The 20,553-nt window shown below is 41.4% G+C and overlaps 1 non-coding gene across 1 annotated transcript; it reads left to right on the forward strand.

Moving 5' to 3' along the window:
• Positions 1 to 893: 893 nt before the first annotated feature.
• On the forward strand, positions 894 to 966 carry TRNAE-CUC (transfer RNA glutamic acid (anticodon CUC)). The gene has a single exon. It is a non-coding gene; the product is annotated as a tRNA-Glu (tRNA).
• Positions 967 to 20,553: the final 19,587 nt, after the last annotated feature.

Here is a 20,553-nt window from a genome sequence, read left to right on the forward strand (position 1 = left end):
AAATTTGTTTTTGAAATTTGTCTAGCACGATGCTCTTAAAACAACTTCCACGTTCCTAGCAGAAGTGGGTATTTAAGCTATGGCAAATATCTCACCAACCTTTCCACAGTTCATTTATCAGCTCGAATGGATTAAGAGGTACTTGTGCAATGTGATTAAGGCCTTTTCTAAACAATTCAACAAGGAGAGGATGACAGAATATGTGTACATTGTCAATGATAACATGCATGCCATAATCATCCATATTTCTACAGAAAGGTTTAAGAGATAGTACAATTACAATTATCATTTATATCAAAATATTATTTAAATATCTCCTTGGATCTATATGCAAAATTACCAATAGATCTAGTAAATTTCCACCCAAATGATATTTGACTATTAAGGGCTTTCTGCTTAACACCAAAGTCTTTGGCTAATTCAAGAAAAACTTCTCCAAGTTTAATATAATCAAATCATTTGTTTATAAATAGAATGAGAACAAAGCTTTTACTATTTCTTTTTTTCTTGCAAAATTTGAAGAGTCTATTACTTTTTTAAACAAATGATCTTACTGATTCAAATTTTCTACATATTCTAGAGCTTTGGTAATTTGTTGCATGTCCATAGTACCTCTATATTGCTTGGGTTTCTTTGAAGTTAAAGATCCTCAACTAGAAGAAGCTAAAGAGAGTATGGCTAATTTAGGCAAGAGGGTTGTGCCGGAGGAAGAGTAATAGAGGTTTTTAACAGCCTCAAGCATGTAAAAATGAAAGTAATAGTAAATTATGATAGCAAATCTAACCTCCATTGGGATTGTGGAGACCCAACCAATAAAGGCAAACACTTATGCAAATCCAGATGAGAAGAGGAAAATTTTGGGTAGAGTTTGAAATACAAACCAAAGAAAGTGGTCCGTTGTAGTCTAGTTGGTTAGGATACTCGGCTCTCACCCGAGCGACCCGGGTTCAAGTCCCGGCAATGAAACCAAAATGTGGGAGCTTTCACTCAACTGCCAAGACCCACGGACCGCTTATTGTTTCAAGCATTCCAAGCCGAGCACTAATGGCTACCTCTCACATAACCGACGTGCAATCCATATCTACGGGTGTAGTGAGCTTACCTCCGTGCCGTTCAAGTTACCTCCTCTCCCGCGCACTCCAGTAGCTCCACGATCCAAGTGCAAGCTTCAAGCAAGCTCCACACTCCAAGCTCCATTGCCGCGAGCAAGACAAGAGAAGAGAAGAGAAGAGAAGAAGAGAGGAGAAGATGGAGAGCTTCTCCTCCTCGGTCCCTCACCCTCACACACTCACTCCCTCACACTCTCACACTCCATCTCTCAAGCACAAGCTCAAGCAAGCAAGAACAAGAAGAAGAAGAAGAAGAAGAGAGCTACTTTTGGCCACACACAAGAATGAGCTTCTCATTCACTTTTCAACTTTATATACAAAACCCTAAATCTCTTTTTGGACGGTCATCCCCTTTTTCCTTTTTTACCTGGCCGGCTGTAGCCTAGGCCCTTTTTCCCATTGTCCTTCTATCTTCCTAGCTTCCTTTCCACTGCCCGTCTACATTTACAAATTGCACGGGTGAGAGCCCGGTGCTCCTTGAATTAAACCGTGATGCGCTTGCGCTCTTTTACAAAAGTTTTGACTTGCGCTTTTCCTTGTGCGCCTTTCTCCCTTATTTAGGACTCTTTTCCTTGTGCGTCTTTGTCTTCCGTTTCTTTTTGCCTTGGCCTTTGTCTTTGTCTTTTGCTTTAGCTTTTCCGGATTTTCCACCTTTGTTCGTTTGAGGGTTAACATTACCCCCCTCCTAGACGAGTGCCAGTCCCATGGCACTCACCGTCGTAGGTAGCAAGCGTTTAGCATGCACCGAAGACGTGGGTGGCAAGGACGTCTGTGGTTGCCATGGTGGAGTGTTGGTAGTGGTGGGGAGGAAGGTCATTGGGGGCACATTGGTGGGTTGAGTGGTAGGTGGTAGGGCAATGGGAGTTGGTGGTAGGGCTATTCTTTAGGGGGGTTGCATTGATGGCCAGCACAAGTGTTGGTTTGTTGGGGATTCTGCACATGATGATTCGTGGCGGGCTTGCAGGATGATAAAGGATAAGAGTTCAAATTTGGGTGTCGATGAAGAACGAACGACACTTTCATTGGAGTCTTCAATACCTGCAATTGAAAACCTCTCATAGGTGGTCTCTCCCTAAGGGGTAGTGCTAGTCTTCTTATCGTGCACAAGACATATTTTGATTAGTTTGGGAGATAGGTCAAACTCTAAGCAAACCTGGAGTATTGTCCTACACTTGAGGACCCAAATTGTGTATATACTTCGGTGCAGATATTATGTGAGTGCTCGTGCATACTTAGATATGATGTAGTTAGAAGACCATGGGCTAGTTTCTCGTAACAATGTGTTGATGAAGCAAAGTTATCCATGTTGAGAAGAAGTACACATGAAGGTATATGAGACATCCTTTGTATTGTGACTGCATGACGTAGCACAATTGAATACAGGGACATCGCACTTTCGGTAGCTGGAAGCTATTGGACTTGCTTGATGAGGACGGTGTACATTTCATGGCCAATCGTGTGGTGCTTACCACAATGGATTGCAATGGTATTAAGGCAGAGTGCAAGAGGGAATTGTGCAAGGTCAAGGTGACAGATCTAACCATAGGCGAGACAAGCTCCCTAGGTATGTCCTGCCCTTGATGTGCCTTGAACAATTGTGGGTGATGCTAAAGGGCTAGGGGCTAGGGACGGAGCCAGTCGATCAAGGTCACTGGACGTACCTAATTTGAGGACCCCTAGGTGCTGTGCTGTGATTGTGGATGCTTCTTTTCGTTCATTTCTTTTCTTTGTTTTTTTCTTTTTTCTTTTTGTCTCTTTTTTTTCCTTTTTTTGTTTTCTTTTTTTGTTTCTTTTTCTTGTGCTTTTTTCTTGCTTTTTTTTTTTACTTACCTGAGTACAACCATTGCAATATGTTGAGGCTATCAGCCTTTCAGTGGGTTGGAAAATGTCAAGCTTTGAAGGCTCAAGAAATGGATATTACAGTGATGATTGTGCCCTAGCCTCATTGTTAGAGAAGCAGTTGTTGAGATGGGGAGATACACTTGAGATATTGCAAACCTCTTTGCGAGACGCGATGTTGGTACAATTGAGGTAACAACTGCCACGAGCCAACTATAGAGCTTAACCTAGAATGAGAGCGTGGCCCATGAATGTGCATTGGGCCATGCGATGTGGGTGGTTGGCAAGGGTGATTTTTACTTTTGGCAGCGTGGCTTTGTCGCGGCTCTTTGTGGGGTCAATGGTCTTGCGGTGATCGGGCATTGAACACATTCGCACAAGGATATGTATTATCTTGCATCCACTTGTCACTTCATGAGAGTATATGCTTGCTTGTGTTAAGTGCATCGAACGAATGCAATCATGATAAGACATAATTTTTCAGAATTCTATGATGTCTATTGGGATGCCTATTTCATTGCTTGTTAAGGTCGCATACATTAACGAGAAGTAACAAGAATGTGTACAAGTGTGGATCTTGCCCCTTTACTCATCAAAAAACAAAATGTTCTGGCATGCTGACTTGTCGAGCTACTTATACATCATAGGGATTTAGTTTATAGGTACGAGGCGGGGTGATTCCGGTTGGCTAGGTGATCGGGCGGTGCTAGTGCCGGGCTCCCATGAGGCTGGGCAAGGAACATGTCGGCTGGGACATGAATGGTGTAGTCTCGGGCCGCTACCGTTTCCAGAATGTCTTTAAACAATTCATTAAATTCTACCCTATCCCGAGCTGCCCTTTCTGCCCTTGAGCATCTGGTGCCCGAGCATACGTTGGGGGTTTGTGCCATTGGTGTTGCCACATTGTGTGCGCCTGCTCCAGCGTCCGCTCCCCTGGCCCATGGATTCTTCGGCCTTCATCTGGGGCGGTGTCGCTTGGGGCCGCGTTTCTCGGCGTACCTTTTAGGAGTGGGCACGTAGCGCACCGGTGGAGGGGCGTGTGCTCCATGTTTCCGTCGACTACGAAGAGCGTCCTTGCAAGCTAGCTGCCCTTGGTTCTCCATGTTTTCCTCATGGGGGGCCTGTAAGATGCAAATCAAGGATTAGGATTTATCACATGATAAGACCATTCATATGTAAAAGGGATTATAGTGCAGATTATCAAGCGCATAGGACAAGAAGGGGAGGGGTGGGGCATGCAGTGCTTGTTGTAGAGGGATGGCCCCCCGTGATGTTTATTTAGCCTCCTGCCATTAGCAGATCTTGGCTCATGCCGAGTTACGTCAGCTGGTGGTCATGAATTTAGGCAGGGCTCAACCTTGGAAGGATAGATCGGAAAGGGAAGAAGGTGTATAGAAAGGGGTTGCACCCTATCTACACCATCAGAGTTGTTGGTCAAGGCTTCCTATGACGGTAATGTGGTTGCATGCCCTTCACTTGGAGGTGGGGATGGTCACACGGCTTTTAAATGCGTGATGAGAGGAGGACTTGAGGAGCTTAGCCTGTCAGACCCGACTCTTCTCCCTGCGCTTAACTATCATTGCTTGTGTGTGTTGATATTGTTTATACATGGTGACACAAAAATCAATGTTTATTTATATACATATTTATGAATCCATGTCACTTCACGAGGATAAGAACCAATTGTAGAACTCGGGGTTGTACTGGAGCGTGGCACACGCATCCAGCACTCGTGGCAGCTTACTTAGTACCGATAGATATTTTGCCACATCGAGCAGCATGGAACCTTGTCCGAGTCTACTGGCAATGTGTAACTCCTCCTCAGTGAGAACCTTATCAATCAAAGGGCTCTCTAGGCTAGTTCCAGCTAAGTCCGTACCCCAAATGCCAGTTAGCACTCAAAGGGAAGTTGGTGCCACATAGGTTGGGTCTCTTTGAGACCGCCATCTGGCCAATCGCTCCTCAGAGCCTGTCATGATCCGAGCCCCTAGTTCGGCCATTGCAACGTGGTTCTCAAACCAACGTTGTTCAAATTGACTTCGGCCCTTTGTTAGTCGCTTTAGTTGCTCTATGTCTACGAGATTCGGTCGGCAGAGCACTTCATTGAACGTGATAGTTAAGCGCAGTTCGTCGGCTTCCTCGTCAGAGATGAGTCGCATGCGTTTATGCAGAAGCCTATCATAGTGCTCGTTAAGATGTTCTTGCTCCTCCCAGGATAGAGGGAAGGGCAAGTAATCTCCAAGTTGCTCCTTGGGGATTGTGCCCACGTCTGCAAGGATGTAGACTCGTGCAAACACCTTGAGCTTAGCATCCAACTCAGCTAAGCATTCTGCGACACTTCTATGTTCAACGAGGGCTTGCTCGGTTGCCATCTCATGCAAGGTTCTAGGAATTTGTCTAGGCTTTAACATAGCTGGGGGTTCAGGCCTAGATGAGCAAGATTGGTCAACGCTAGGATTGCTTATGCTCTCAGGGATTGTGCATTTTTCCTAAGGTTTTGCTGCTATTTTGTCATGGTTCTTCTCGGATGTGACTGGTATAGATTTGTCACCCTGTTGTGATGACGTTGTATCCACTCTTGATTGATCGATTTGATTTCTATTGTCGGTGGATTGAGTGTTGAAAGCAACTGTTGATGGCAACGGCTGCTTTGATTTTTCAGAGCACACAGATGTGACTGAGGTTTCACCGCTACCAGGGGAGACATCAATGGGTTCATTGGTGGATGGACTTGATGCTTTATTCCCCAGCTCTCCATTGCTCTTGGTCTCAATGCTCTTGGGGTCCACAACCACCTGTGATTGCTATTGTCTTCGTTGTTTTCTCCTCTTTTTCCTGGTCAGTGAAGGTGCATCGCTCAACGACTCAGGACCCTGGACTAGATCAACCGTTGATGTGCTTGGTTGGGCCTCAACATTCTCTTTCTCTAGTGTGTGCTTATGGGACATGGCCATGGCCTGCTAAATAGCCTCGCTAGGTTGTGAGAGCACAACGGAGAGTCTAGCTTTTCAACCAACTCCCTTATGTTTAACTTCTCCAATGTAGGCTTTAGGCACTTTGAAAGTGCTGGAGTTGTCAAGGGATTTGGTTGCGACACCTCCTCCACAGGTAAACTACTAAGACACACGTTCCACAAGGGGCATTGTCACAGCTAAGGGCTGCAACTACTGTGATCCCTGATTGGAAGTAGTAGCAGCTAGTTTAGTGGGCTGGCTACCCTTGGTGGATTGCGGTGCCAAGTCCCTAGGGCGATTGGAAGTGGCCGTGTTTTTTGTTGCCCTTTGAGCACTCATCTATGTAGATCGAGCATGAGTTGATCTAGTCACATTAGGTTGCTCATGCATATCCTTGGGTCGAGAGCTACAGATGGCGTCACGTCCCACCTCTTGGACATTTGGGAGCTTAGATGGAGATAGAGATTGGAATTGAGCAATTTTCCTTGACAACCGCTGTCGTGCTTCATGTGTTCGTTTGGAAAAAGAGGATGTAGGAGATCTAGGACTCTTAGGTGGACTTGGCACTGGCAGAATGATTTGCTCAAGGCTTTTAGACGATTGTGCCATTTGCTTTGTTGAGCGATCAGCCTTGCCATGAGCAATGTTGTGCCTATGATGCGTGTTATCCTCTTGGAAAATCAAAGGCTCTTTGGGTACTAATGGCTTTTGTGCACGCTCAATGGCTACATATGACATCTGCTTATTAAGCATGCTAGGTTGAGGCTCTTTCTTTCGAACACTCATGTCTGGTTTCTTACCTCGAGACCTAGAGTTTCTCTTAGGTTTTCTCCTGTGCTTCGTTGCTTTTGATGCACTCTAGCCTTCAACTGATAGAGGTGGTTTAGCAGGGAATTTTGGTACCCAAATCCATTGGTTACCTGCGTAGTACCCTTGAGCACGTAGCAACGCTTTGGATATCCATCGCGGTGTTGTGCTGACCCTCCATCGATGCCTGCATCTATAAGGCTTGGGCTTCTTTTGGGGTCTTCTACGATATTTGTAAGTCCAAAGCCTGTCCTTGGCATTGTCTCTTGACCTTCTTGTTTCAGGCATGACCTCACTCTTTGGTTCTCGTTGTTCGACCTGTGCTTGTATCAGTTTTTTCGACAAGTCCTTGCTCTCGTTAGTAGGCTTAACTGTTATGTCAGCACCTTCCTTGCCTTTCCCTCGAGGTTTGATGAGGTCACCCTTGCTAAAGGTTGTGACTATCCTCACACCCGATAGTGTCAGGTGTATCCTCTGTGCTACATAGTCGGCCTCACACTTGGTCGCCCTTTTGAAGGGTCTTCCTAGGAGGGTTTCTTTCCCGCAGCTAGCACTATTTGGAGGAACATGAAATAGGATAGGCAAGCTTTCTGTTTCAATTGTCGCAAGGATTCTGCACTTCCCTATGAGTACTTGTGGGTGTCCCCCATAAGGGCTAAGAGTCGCACTAGTCGGTGTGAGCTCTGGTTGGCCTAGTAGGGTCCATGATTCATAGGTCAAGATGTTAAAATCTGCTCCTTCATCAATCAGGGCATCAATAGTATGCTCTCTTTTCGCGGTGAGTTTGACCCTAAGATAAGCAGGTGGTACTATGTCTTCATCTTCCGGGTCTTGGCTTGTAAATTTAAGCCTTCTGACAGATGCCCTTGAGTCCCCACTGGCATGACCAGACGTGGATTCTCCACCAATGTATGTGCAGTGTTGCTCAAGGTACATCTCTCGTCAAGAGTGTCATGTCTAGTCATCTTGGCATTTGCAGCTTGCTGATGTTGCATTTCGCTCTGACTAGACATGGTATGAACACATTGTCTTTGTGTTCTCGTGGTGTGGCCTTTTTGCCCTTGATAGCTAGATTGGCCCATTGAGGTTCTAGGGTCTCTGTTTGTCTCTATTCGGGCACGGGCTTTTGGTTGCTCTTTTGCAAGGGAGAATCCATGCTTGTGTAGAGCCATTGCTACACTAGGGTCCAATTTGGAGGACCTGTCACAGCGCGCGTTTTCTCTCCAACCTACTTGGGGGAGGTGCAGAGGGGGCAGAGCCCCCTCTGCGGGGGTCCGGGGGGGCAATCCCCCCATCCCGCAGGGCCGTTAAGGTAAAAGCCATGCACAATTTGGAGGACTGCTTATAGCCAAATTTTGAACCACGTGCTCTAAATGTTAGCCCAATGATGGATCTATGATGTGCCTTTAGCTCTATGTAGCCTTTGGGGTCAATCTCGGGGTTTAGATGTGTCAAAATTTATGTTCTAGATACCTGTCCGATTTTGAAGAATCCAACTTTTATCAGAATCGGACTTCCGATTTTGGGTTGGTCCGATTTTGGTCACGTCCGATTCTGGGAGTGAGATCGAAAAAGTGGTCCGATTTTCAAAGTGGTCCGATTCTAGGAATCGGATCAAACAGGGTGGTCCGATTCTGGCCGGTTCGATTCTGACTGCTCCGATTCTAACTGGTCCGATTCGGACCGGGGTGGGTCCGATTTCCTCGATCAGACGAGGTGTCCAATCGGACAGCTTGGTCCGAGTGTCCGGGTGGTCCGAGTGGTCCGAGTCAAAGTGGTCCGAGTGGTCCGATTTCCAAAATCGGATGGGTTGGTCCGAGTGGTCCGATCGGACGGTTGTCCGATCGGACGGTTGTCCGAGCGCTCGATTATGGACTGGTTCGAGTGGTCCGAGTCCAAGTGTCTGAGTATGGACTGGTCCGATTCTGGGACTCGAATGACCTGGTCCGACTACGCAGCTGATGGCCCGCGAGTTGCCCCCGATGCCTCTAGATTGACGTCTACTGCACCGAATCGTCCAGCGCCTTCTAGATAGGTGCAAGACACTACAAGGGAATGCCAGATATGCCTGGAACCACTGTGGTGCTCGAATCAAATGGAATTCCAAGGATCTATACCCCTATTTCCCTGTTTTAGCCTGTTATACAGCAACAGAGAACCCTACTGTTTGTTTCTTTTTCTTTGTTTTTTCCTATCCTAAATGTATACAAATCACAAAGCAATCACCTACACTACTCCAATATGCTTTTCCAAATCCAAAAACCAAAAACCTACTTGCTAAGGAGATCAAATACCTCTTCAAACCCCCTCGCTTCCTACCTATCTCAAGCACTAGTTCGGCGAAAGCCCTTACTTCGATGCTCGATTCGAAGCGCACAAGCGCTCAAGGCTTGAATCCGTTGGTCTCGGCAAAACAGAACCAAAATGTGGGAGCTTTCACTCAACCGCCAAGACCCACGGACCGCTTATTGTTTCAAGCGTTCCAAGCCGAGCACTAATGGCTACCTCTCACATAACCAACGCACCATCCATATCTACGGGTGTAGTGAGCTTACCTCCGTGCCGTTCGAGTTACCTCCTCTCCCGCGCACTCCGGTAGCTCCACGATCCAAGTGCAAGCTTCAAGCAAGCTCCATCCTCAAGTTCCACGCTCCAAGCTCCATTGCCACAAGCAAGACAAGAGAAGAGAAGAGAATAGAAGAAGAGAGGAGAAGATGGAGAGCTTCTCCTCCTCGGTCTTTCTTGGCCTTTCTTCGATCTCCTAAACTATTGGAGTTGCTCGAATCAATGCATCTTGTAAATCCAATGGTCTCATTGATTCAAGGTGCATAGACACGGGGCAGATTTAGACCATTGCAAATTTTGGATACTTGTTGTGAAACGTCCATCATGGGGTGCATATTTTAAAAGTGTTACAAATTTGGATAGTAATTGTGGGAGCCTTCGCTCAACCGCCAAGACCCACGGACCGCTTATTGTTTCAAGTGTTCCAAGCCGAGCACTAATGGCTACCTCTCACATAGCTGACGAGCCATCCACATCTACGGGTGTAGTGAGCTTACCTCCATGCCGTTCGAGTTACCTCCTCTCCCGCGCACTCCGGTAGCTCCACGATCCAAGTGCAAGCTTCAAGCAAGCTGCATCCTCAAACTCCACGCTCCAAGCTCCACCACCACTAGCAAGAGAAGAGAAGAAGAGAGGATAAGATGGAGAGCTTCTCCACCCCCCACGGTCCCTTACCCTCACACACTCACTCCCTCACACTCTCACACTCCCTCTCTCAAAAGCACAAGCTCAAGCAAGCAAAAACAAGAAGAAGAAGAAGAAGAAGAGGAGAGCTACTTTTGGCCACACACGAGAATGAGCTTCTCATTCACTTTTCAACTTTATATACAAAACCCTAAATCCCTTTTTGGGCGGTCATCCCCTTTTTCCTTTTTTACATGGCTGGTCGTAGCCTAGGCCATTTTTCCCATTGTCCTTCTATCTTCCTAGCTTCCTTTCCACCGCCCGTCTACATTTACAAATTGCACGGGTGAGAGCCCGGCGCTCCTTGAATTAAACTATGATGCACTTGCGCTCTTTTACAAAAGTTTTGACTTGCACTTTTCCTTGTGCGCCTTTCTCCCTTATTTAGGACTCTTTTCCTTGTGCGTCTTTGTCTTCCATTTCTTTTTGCCTCGGCCTTTGTCTTTGTCTTCTGCTTTAGCTTTTTCGGATTTCCCACCTTTGTTCGTTTGAGGGTTAACAAGTGGTGTAGCCATATGATAAAGTAGAACAATGTTTATTAAAAGCACCACATTGGCATTTGACAAACAATCAAAAGGTGTTCCAACAATTTTTAAGGAATGTTTTATGTTTGGTCATTTTATCTGCACTAAATGCACCTTTGGTTTATGCAACGAGATATTGGCTTGAATAGTTTGTGTGGTGAAGTTTTAATAAACTGACAAGATGAAGATCAAATGGAAAGCTAGCTCACAAAAGTTATGGGGATTGTATGGCAGAAGACTTACATTGGTCAACTTCTTCTCGGGATAGATTGAAAATAAGTGCCAAGGATTGAATAGAGAAAGGGATGTAGTGATTGATTACTTCAAAATCCCACAACTTATGTTCAAGTCAAATTGAATCTAATTCAAGTTTTCTAGGAGGAAGAAGCGGGACCACTCTAGGAAATGCAAGGGGCACAATTATGGTTGATTCTTTTTTTGTTGCTTTCTCAACGAGAGATGAAATCATTTTTTCTTCCTCTAGGTCTAAAAGGTCTAGGTCGAATCTCTTTACTCTCTATTGTAATTGGGGAAAAAGGAACTAAGGGTAGATTGTTGACCTGCTATAGTTGATTTACTATGCCAAGTGATGAGGATACATAGAATTCAAGATCACAAGCATCTTCACAGTTTATGTTGGGAAGAGAAACCAAGAGTCTTATGAGATGGTCCACTAGGGAGTTTGGCTCTTTGTGGGCTTTGACCAAGAGAGAAATCCATTCATTAACAGAAGCTACTTTCAAGGCTAAAAAGGTAATGGTTAAGAAGTGCTTAAGCTTCAAAATCTAGCAGTTTTTATGAAAGTTAGGGCCTTTAAAGCATGACAAGACAAATTATATAGGAATGGGTGGGGGCTCAAGCTCATTCAAAGCAGTAGTATATTCCAAATTAACTAGTGAAGGAAACCATATGCACTGCAAAAATAGGCCACAAGTTAATTAAGAACATGAGAGCATACTTTATTTCTTAAATATTTATAGTGTTAATATGGCTAGAGGTTAACAAGGATAGCAGGAATGTGTGTGTTTGATTAATAATTCCCTTCAAAATTTTGAACTTTATATATTTAAGAAAAAAGTATAATAAAGATAAAAAGGCTATATTAACCCTCAATTTTCTTTGATAAATATGCATATCAACATATGAAATTTCACAAAAAACAAAAGGGGGATGTCTTTAATGGGAATCTTGGGCAACTACAATCAACAACACCTAGTATCTCAAGGCTAAGAATTATACCTGCATTCATATAAAAGAAGAAGGTTAGAACCAAGCCCTCTAATATGTATTACAAGTGTTATCATTCCTAGCCACTTGTCATTGATCTCAATGATAACAAGTGGTAGATAATGTTAGCCAACCCTAGATACTAAAGTAAATTTAAAATATGAATAATATCACAAGTATACTATATGAAAATGAGGGTCAAAGGATATCAATATCCTAGTCCCTCCCCCGTCCCTCCTAAGTCAATCTCATAACCATCCTTATCAATGAATACTTCTTTCCAATCTCACTAAAACCATACTAGTAGATGAGTCAATATTTTTAAAATGATATAATGAGCCTAGCCATCTATTTTTAAAAATCATCTCAAGAACTCCAAGAATAGAATTTGAGAGACTTAGTCAAGGAGAGCATTATTTATTTTCAATTAGAAGAAGAGGCATATTTTGCTACTAGTATTTCGCCAATGGGAAGTCAACTCAATTTTAGTTTTTATACTATATTAGCTTAAGTGTTGAGACATGTGTGCAACAGGCAATAGACTTTCCTAATGCACTAAACACTGTCTAACAAAAAAGAGGGGATCTCTATCATTGTTGACCCTACAAGAGTCCTTTTGAAGTATTATAGTTATGAAACTGAGGCTACAAGTAATGTTGTTATCCTTATGCTATAGTAATTTCTGAAACAACAGGTAGCCACATGTAACTATACACTAATGCTACAATAATTTCTAAAACACCAAGTAGCTATGTACTTATGCTGTAGTAATTTTTGAAACAATAGGTAGCTAGACAAGCTTCATCTTTTACTGCTATCATATTCAAAATTTTAGATCTAGTAGGTATATTTTCATAAAGAAGTGTATATATTCATATGCCCCATGGCTAGGATAACTATAATGTCCCCATTACTTAGTTTATTTTAATAAGCAATGTGCATATACATTCCAAAAATTGATTTATGTTGAAAACAAAATGGTAAAGATTGCACATTTTTAAAACTAGCTATAACTATGAAGATAATTGATGAGGTATTATATGCTATTTCATGGAAGGAACGCTTGGGAAACCCTCCCAAGACAAGCTTATTAAAACTATGTTTGTAGTATAGGACAATAAAAAGAACTAGCCTAGTGGATAGTCACTTGGTAGTTAAGTGCACTTGGGTGACGACACTGCCAGGATGGGTGACCTCCTGGGAAGCTTTTCCTACAAGCTAGTGGGAGCTTCTTGCACCTAGCCAACCGCACCAACAAAGCCTTCCTAGTCCATTGCCAAGTATGCCTTGGTCATCGCCTTAGTCACCACCTTGGAGTGACACCATGATGATGCGATGCATCTCTACGCTATGTTCCAAAAATGGAGCCCCCTCTTTGATATCATCGATGATGTCATCAAAAATGCTAAAAGCAAGCATTCTCTCTTTATCATAGATGATGTCATCGAAAATGCTAAAAGCAAGTGTTCTCTCTTGTACCCCCCTTCCCCCAATTACTATATAAATGGGGATAGAGCATCATGTCAGAAAGAACAATCCAGGCAAAATTCTCTCTGTTGTTGATGTGATGAAGCTTTGTTGCAATCAATTGAGCCTCTCTCTCTCCATACCTATGCATAAGCGCTGCTCAAATCCATCAAGCTTCTTCCATGGCTCCCAACAGATGTCGAGATTCTGAGGGAGGTCATGCTCTGAGAGCTCCCCAATGCGAGGAAGTAGTCGTTGCTAAGGAAACTCAACATGAAGTTGAAGCACAAGCAGAAGTTACCCCCAAATCCATTCAACCCGAAGGACTGGTTATTCCACAACAAATCGAGGTTGCAGTCATAACCTATAATCATGATAGATGGCCAAATGGAGATAATCAAGTTTAGTACATAAGAAAATGACTACTTTTAAGCTATTAAGTCTACAACTTCCTATTTTTTCTATTTTATGTTATTGCTTTTTTTGCATCTTACGATAAAATGACGGATAAGTTAGTAATGTTAGAAAAGCCCATAGGATAAGTCTACTACATGGATTATGATTAGTTAGAATGTACTTAAACTTACAAAAACATGTTAGTATGGCTTAAAGAGCTATTAACACCCTTTATTTCTAATTAAAGCCACATAAAAATATATTGGATCACTCATCTTCTCTCCCTATCTAGAACCGCTTTCTCTCCCTTTGAGGGATGATTAAATGACACCATTGTTTACATTGTGTGGAATGAGAGTGAGTCTATACTTGAACTAATGCTCTTAATAAAGATCTTATCTTCTAAATTAATCTCATACAAAATACTTGAATAAACTATTACTACTTTTTAAGTGTTCTATCTTATCAAGATTGTAATGGTTATATCGTCATTAAGCAAAAAAGCATGTGCATATGAAACAAGGGATAATCTTAACACATTGACTTGACTGAAATCCATAATTTTCTTGAGAAGTCCTTTGATTCCTTAACATATAATTACAATCCATTGGTTATTATTCATACTATATACTAAGGTACTAATTTTGGTCTAACACAAACAAAAAAAGACACGCATTCCAATGCTCCAACACAATGTGTGTCATCTTGTTTAATTATTATTTAATTCTTTGTATCAAACCTTTTAGGTAGAACTGTAATGAAGCATTCAACCAAGAAAATAAATCTAACTAAAACTGAAATTGACATAAAATAACAAAAGAACTATTGCACCAAGACATCTTGCCATGTATTAATGATGAAAGTTCAAGAAATACATGATAGCCATGGCTAATGCTTCATCTAGTAAGAAGGAAGCTAACAACAAGAAAAATGAACAACCAATTTAGTGAATGAACCAAAAGATGTCTTCCCTCAGCCTCTTTCCTTCTTTGTCCTAACTTCTCATCTCCAAAGTTAAGGGTACATTTACATAGGCAAGGGCTGGAAATTACAAGGTATGGAATTAGCATGATTCCAAAGTACAAAAATATCAAGGTATTTTCTTTTATGACAAACCATCCCGTCCTAAGATGGTTTTTTCCTCAAAACCAGTGATAAATGGACCAAATCCAAACCAAGGATGATAGTAATCATGTCCAGGTAGCTCCGATATGATACGAAAGCACTTTCCATATAAGAGAGACTTTGATGTATACCAAATTGTGGATGGGGCTGAGGCTGAAATGAAGTGGGTTGTATAAAATCTTTAGCCTTTGACAATTCCCCAATCTCAAATTGTCCTACCACCTTTGGAGTAGAAGTTTTGGGTTGCTCTTCAGCCAAAGGAGGGTTTGGAACATTGGGACCAGCTTTAGGCAATATCTTTTCACTAAAGATAGCCACTAACTTGTCAATACCCATCCTCATACCATCAAATCCTGATTTCATCTCTTTAATATCACTTGAGAGTTGTTGTAGGCTGTTAGAGTTCATGGAAGCATGGGACATCTCAACTCCATTCATTGGTTGATTGATAGGAGAATGAGTGGAACTTACATCAACCTCTTCATTCTCATAATGCCTATGGCATATAGCTTCTTGAGGGGTTTCATGTTCGTGTTCATGTTGGTATTCTCTCAACTCTTCATTAATGGTCTCCAAAATAGGATCCTTTTTTTTATTCCTTGCCATGAGTAACTTCCTACTGTATATACAATAGAAGAAAAACTCAAATATCTTGAGTTCTAGTGCTCCAAATAACAAGCTCTTTAGCTCTGCTTGAAGCTTGAGAAGTCCCCTTTCTAACGAACTATCAAGAGTTGAAAGTAGTTGAGTAGAAAAAGTTCTATAAACAGTTTACTGTAGCTGTCTGGAAATTCCTTCAACCAATGAATGCTATCTGCCAAAGTTGAAAATACCCTCTATAATAACCAAAATGATTGAATAATCCATTGTAGACTGTAATATTAATGGGACCCTGTTTGTATACCCTGTCCCAAAACTTCAATGTTGATCTAATGTCAAAAATACCATGCTGAAAACTGAATTCTTGTTCCCTTGAGTGGCCCTGCACCTAAACTTTAAATGTGTGGGATCCGAGACTTGAGGGGTGTGCAAATTTCCCTCTCAAGCCGGTTTGTGCTCCCCTTTAGGGTCCTTGTCAGTAGGGGAGGGTCACCTCTCTTTTGTCCTACCAACTCGCTCAGCATCCACTTTCCCTCGTGGGTATATACATGGCAGTTCAATGCTAGGCTCTAAAAATCAACATGAAATGCATGGAATGAAAAGAATTTGATTGCCCCTTTTATGATATGCAATAACTTGAATGGAATAGACTGAAATTGAAATGGGGATAGGTAAGGGATAACCTCAGCACTGACTCACTGCTTAACAATTCTTATTCCACTTACCATTGGGTAAAATTTTACTCATGTCAATGAAACAAAAGAGCAAACAATTGAATATCAGGGTTAGTAAATGAAATGAGAATTTGAGGCACTTGGAGGTGATTATTTCAGTGAATGAGAGTGATTATGCAATGATCAATCACTAAAATAGCTCTATGGATTTTCCATGAAATACATTTGATAAAATGGATGGGATTCTTTATCATTTTAATCCCTCTTTCATCAATTGGACTTAGATCAGGAATAGGATTTAAAGAGAGATCAAAAAATGATTAGAGTACCTCTTAAGCTTGTAGGAGAAGAGTGTTGTTGTTGATGAAGGAATCTCTCACTAATAGAACTTGGCTTCAGCAAATGGAGCTTGACTTCAACTTCTATTAATCTAAGAAATCCCCATTTTAGCTTTCCGATGCTAATGTCCAGCTTCTTGATCAAGAATCTTCATGAAGAGTGCTCCCATAATCCATTGGTCCCAAATTTTAATGAAGAAGATTTCAATAGAGATGCCACTTGAGTTGAAGATGTTGATTACTCTTCATTGTATGAAGTAGGCTTCAAAAAAACTTCAAATTTTGAAAGAGAATCCAATATTTCCCTTCCTTCAATTGACATTGGCTGCCCCTTCCATGAATCCTTCAAGAATCCACTCCATTCTTCCATAATGGTGGAAAATCTATGCAATGTTGGTACTATCCTTTGTGTAGAGGCTTCAGGAAGTGAAATTGACCAAAAGCCCCATGATCTTGATAAGAAATCTAAGAAAATAAGCTTGCTGTCAAAAATTGTCAATAGCATGGTTCCATGGGAGAGAGGAGAGTCCACAATAGAGAGAAATCAAACCATAGCTTGAAGGAGACCACTTGCCATTGGTACTTGAGCATTATTCATGAATGATTTAAGCTCCATAGCTCATCATTTGGACGAAATAGGCAAGAGACTGCTGTGCTGGCGCAATTTATGCAGTTGTTGTCCATGTGTTGGAGAGAGGAAGAAGAAGGCTAATGAAGCCAAGTAACCATTCTACTTGAAGCTCATGAGATGGAGAAGAAGGCTATGGAGTCCTTTTGCATGATAGAAGTCATGGGCAAGAGATCTTGCTCAACCTTTGGCCATGGATTCTTGAGGGAAGCTTGAAGGGAAAGGGAAGAAATGCTTGTTCTTGAAAAGTAACTCAAGTTTGAACCAAACTAAGTCTTGTAACCTTTGTTTTGTCCAACTTACCCCAATTTTTGGTCCAAAACTTGGTCACGAGATACCAAATTGGTTGGAGCCCACCATTGTCCACTGGTTCATGCCAAGAATCTCCATCTTAGTCACGGTTTGTAAGAGTTCTCCATGTCAGGGCACGGTTATGGAAGAACTAACTCTTGACTGAATTTTAACTGTGGTTTTCACTCCCTGGTCACTGCAACTAAATCTATTGCATAAAAATGACTTCTAACATGATCTAAACTAATGCTCTGATACCAATGTAGTGAAGCATTCAACTAGGAAAAGAAATCTAACTAAAACTGAAATTGACATAAAATAACAAAAGAACTATTGCATCAAGACATCTTGCCATGTATTAATGATGAGAGTTCTAGAAATACATGACAGCCATGGCTGATACTTCATCTAGCAAGAAGGAAGCTAACAACAAGAAAAATGAACAACCAATTTAGTGAATGAACCAAAAGATGTCTTCCCTCAGCCTCTTGCCTTCTTTATCCTAACTCCACATCTCCAAAGTTAAGGGTACATTTACATAGGCAAGGGCTGGAAATTACAAGGTATGGAATTAGCATGTAATAAAGATTAGACACTTCTATGCAAATATTGGTTGGGGGTAATATTTTCATTTTAAGAATGTTGGGTCATTTTTTTAATATTTGTATACGCATCTTGGATACCCTAGCAAATATATTTTGAGTGGATGATCTCATTAGACTTGCATTGAGGATCATTGCAAATTTGTGTATATCAATGAGGTTAATCACCTCATTGATCTTAAATCTTCTTTGAGAGATTTTTAGCGATCAAGGCCAACACAACCTACTAGCTTGTGGGAATTTAACCTCCATCTTTTTCTCATTGAAGAGTAAAAGTCTCTAGAGGTCTAATGATCTATCCATTTTTTCATAACCAATAACAACGAATCTAGTACCGTGAGGCCATCTATGCTAAAAATTTCAAATTGTAGATACTATTTGAAAACAATATCATGAGTTTTTTTGCAATATAAAGTCCTTTCTCCTATATGTGAAGGTGTTTCCATTCATTTTTCATGTGGATTTCTTGTTTGTATTTTTGTTCACCCTCTTTCCAATTAATTATTTTAACTAATGCTCCATTACACATTGTGTGTGTGTGTGTGTGTGTGTGTGTGTGTGTGTGTGTGTGTGTGTGTGTGTGTGTGTGTGTGTGTGTGTGTGTGTGTGTGTGTGTGTGTGTGTGTGTGTGTGTGTGTGTGTGTGTGTGTGTGTGAGGTTAACCTTCTAATATATGCTATGGAGTGTGTGTGTGTGTGTGTGTGTGTGTGTGTGTGTGTGTGTGTGTGTGTGTGTGTGTGAGGTTAACCTTCTAATATATGCTATGCTCCATTACAATTAGGAGTTCTAATCCTTCTAATATATGTTAGGTTAACCTATGCTTTGCACAAAGTGTATAATACCCTCTGCAAGGTCATAAAGAAAGACCACTTCATTGTGAAAGTCATGAAGTCTGATTATTATTGACATAGGATTGTGACCATCGCTTTATAGTGTTCCTAATTGTAATCATCATAAAGTACTACTCCGCAATGTACACTATAGATCACAAAAAGAACAACCTCAAATCCAAGGGAAATTTAACTTCACAAAACCAATAGCCTTAAGTGCTTAGTAGGGTAAAGGGGGGATAGTGGAATCTATCTGGCTCTTATTTGAAAATCATGCATGTTAGAAATTCTATCAAATCCTTCAACATACAACTTTCCATCAATGAGGCGAGGATAAGAGATATATCTAAGGTTCAATAGACAAAGATTGAAGCTCATGAAGCATTTTGAGGTGCCAATTCAAGCACCGAATAGAATTTGAGAAAGGAGTGGAGAATACACAACAAATACAAGAACAACAACAACTTATTTGTTTCCAAACAAATTGATACAAAGATGATCATGTCCACGTGTGTCCTTCCATTGTGAACCTTAGATGGCGATCCAGACAGATAGTAGGTAAAGACTAGCTAGAAGAACATTGATTGGGTGAAAGACTGATTGATTATGGCTTTGGGGGGGGTGTTCCTTTTACAACCCAAGAAGGTATTGTCACTCAACTTTATATTTTGCTCCAATGGTATTGAAAGAAGCTTATATACCATCATACCATACTTGGATAACATATCCAAGCTATACTACCTTTGGAATAACTATATACCATCAGCACATCTGATCACCTCAATACCAAGAAAGTACCTTAGCTCACCCAAATCCTTTATATCAAACTTTTGCTTCAAAAGGCCATTGAAATTAGCAATCCCACTATCACTATCATCCATAATAATCAGGTCATCCACATAGATAACTATGACAACCAAACTTAAATTACCCTTTCTCACATAAAGTGACTGATCTACACATGGAATATAAAAGCCAATGTTGATAAAGATACTCTCTAATCTTGTCATACCATGCTCTAGGTCCTTGTTATAGCCTAAAGAGTGCCTTCTTATAACTTGTTGGATACTCCATGTACTCCTCTTCTTGTAAATCACCATTCAAGAATATATTCTTCACATCCATTTTTTGTAAGCTCCAACCTTTGGTTTTCAAAGCAGTCACATATCTAATAGGTGCCATCCTAGCAATGGGACTGAATGTCTCTTTATAATCTATGCCATGCGTCTATGCATAGCCTTTTATAAATAGCATGGCCTTATATATGCTAATAAAACCACATGCATTATCCTTATTTTATAGATCCACTTACGACAAATAGCTTTCTTTTCTTTGAGCAATGATATTGAATTCCAAGTCCTGTTGGCCTCTAATGCAGCCATCTCCTCATCCATTGATGCATCCCAATGAATATGGTCAATCGCTTTCTTGAAACAAGTGCCCTCAAGATCCTCAACCACCTTCACCATATAAGCATAATGGTGAGCTATATAACCCTTAAAACCAAATCTTCTAATAGGATATCTCACCCTGCTAGACCTATGTATCACTGGATCACTCAATGGAGTCTACATTACCATGTGCTCTCTATACACTTGGTATCCTAACTAAAGGAATACCAAGCTCATCATCCAAGCTCTTTGAGCCATTAGAGTCTCCATCAAGAACTGCATGACTAGTAGATGCATTATTACCACCTGATACTTTCTTCTTGCCTTTGTTATCACCCATAACACTAGTAGATACACTTGAAGATGTGGGGTTGTTCCTTAGTCTCCCAGTTGACTATAGATCTACTACCAAATGATATCTTTGGTCCACTAAGAGTCTATAATTCTTGTTTTTCTATCTACACATGACTATCATAATCATCAACATCATCCAATGCATCTC

Source organism: Lygodium microphyllum, chromosome 18 (assembly GCF_053477565.2).
Source record: "Lygodium microphyllum isolate KBCC chromosome 18, Lygodium_microphyllum_v1.1.10, whole genome shotgun sequence".
NCBI lineage: Eukaryota > Viridiplantae > Streptophyta > Polypodiopsida > Schizaeales > Lygodiaceae > Lygodium > Lygodium microphyllum.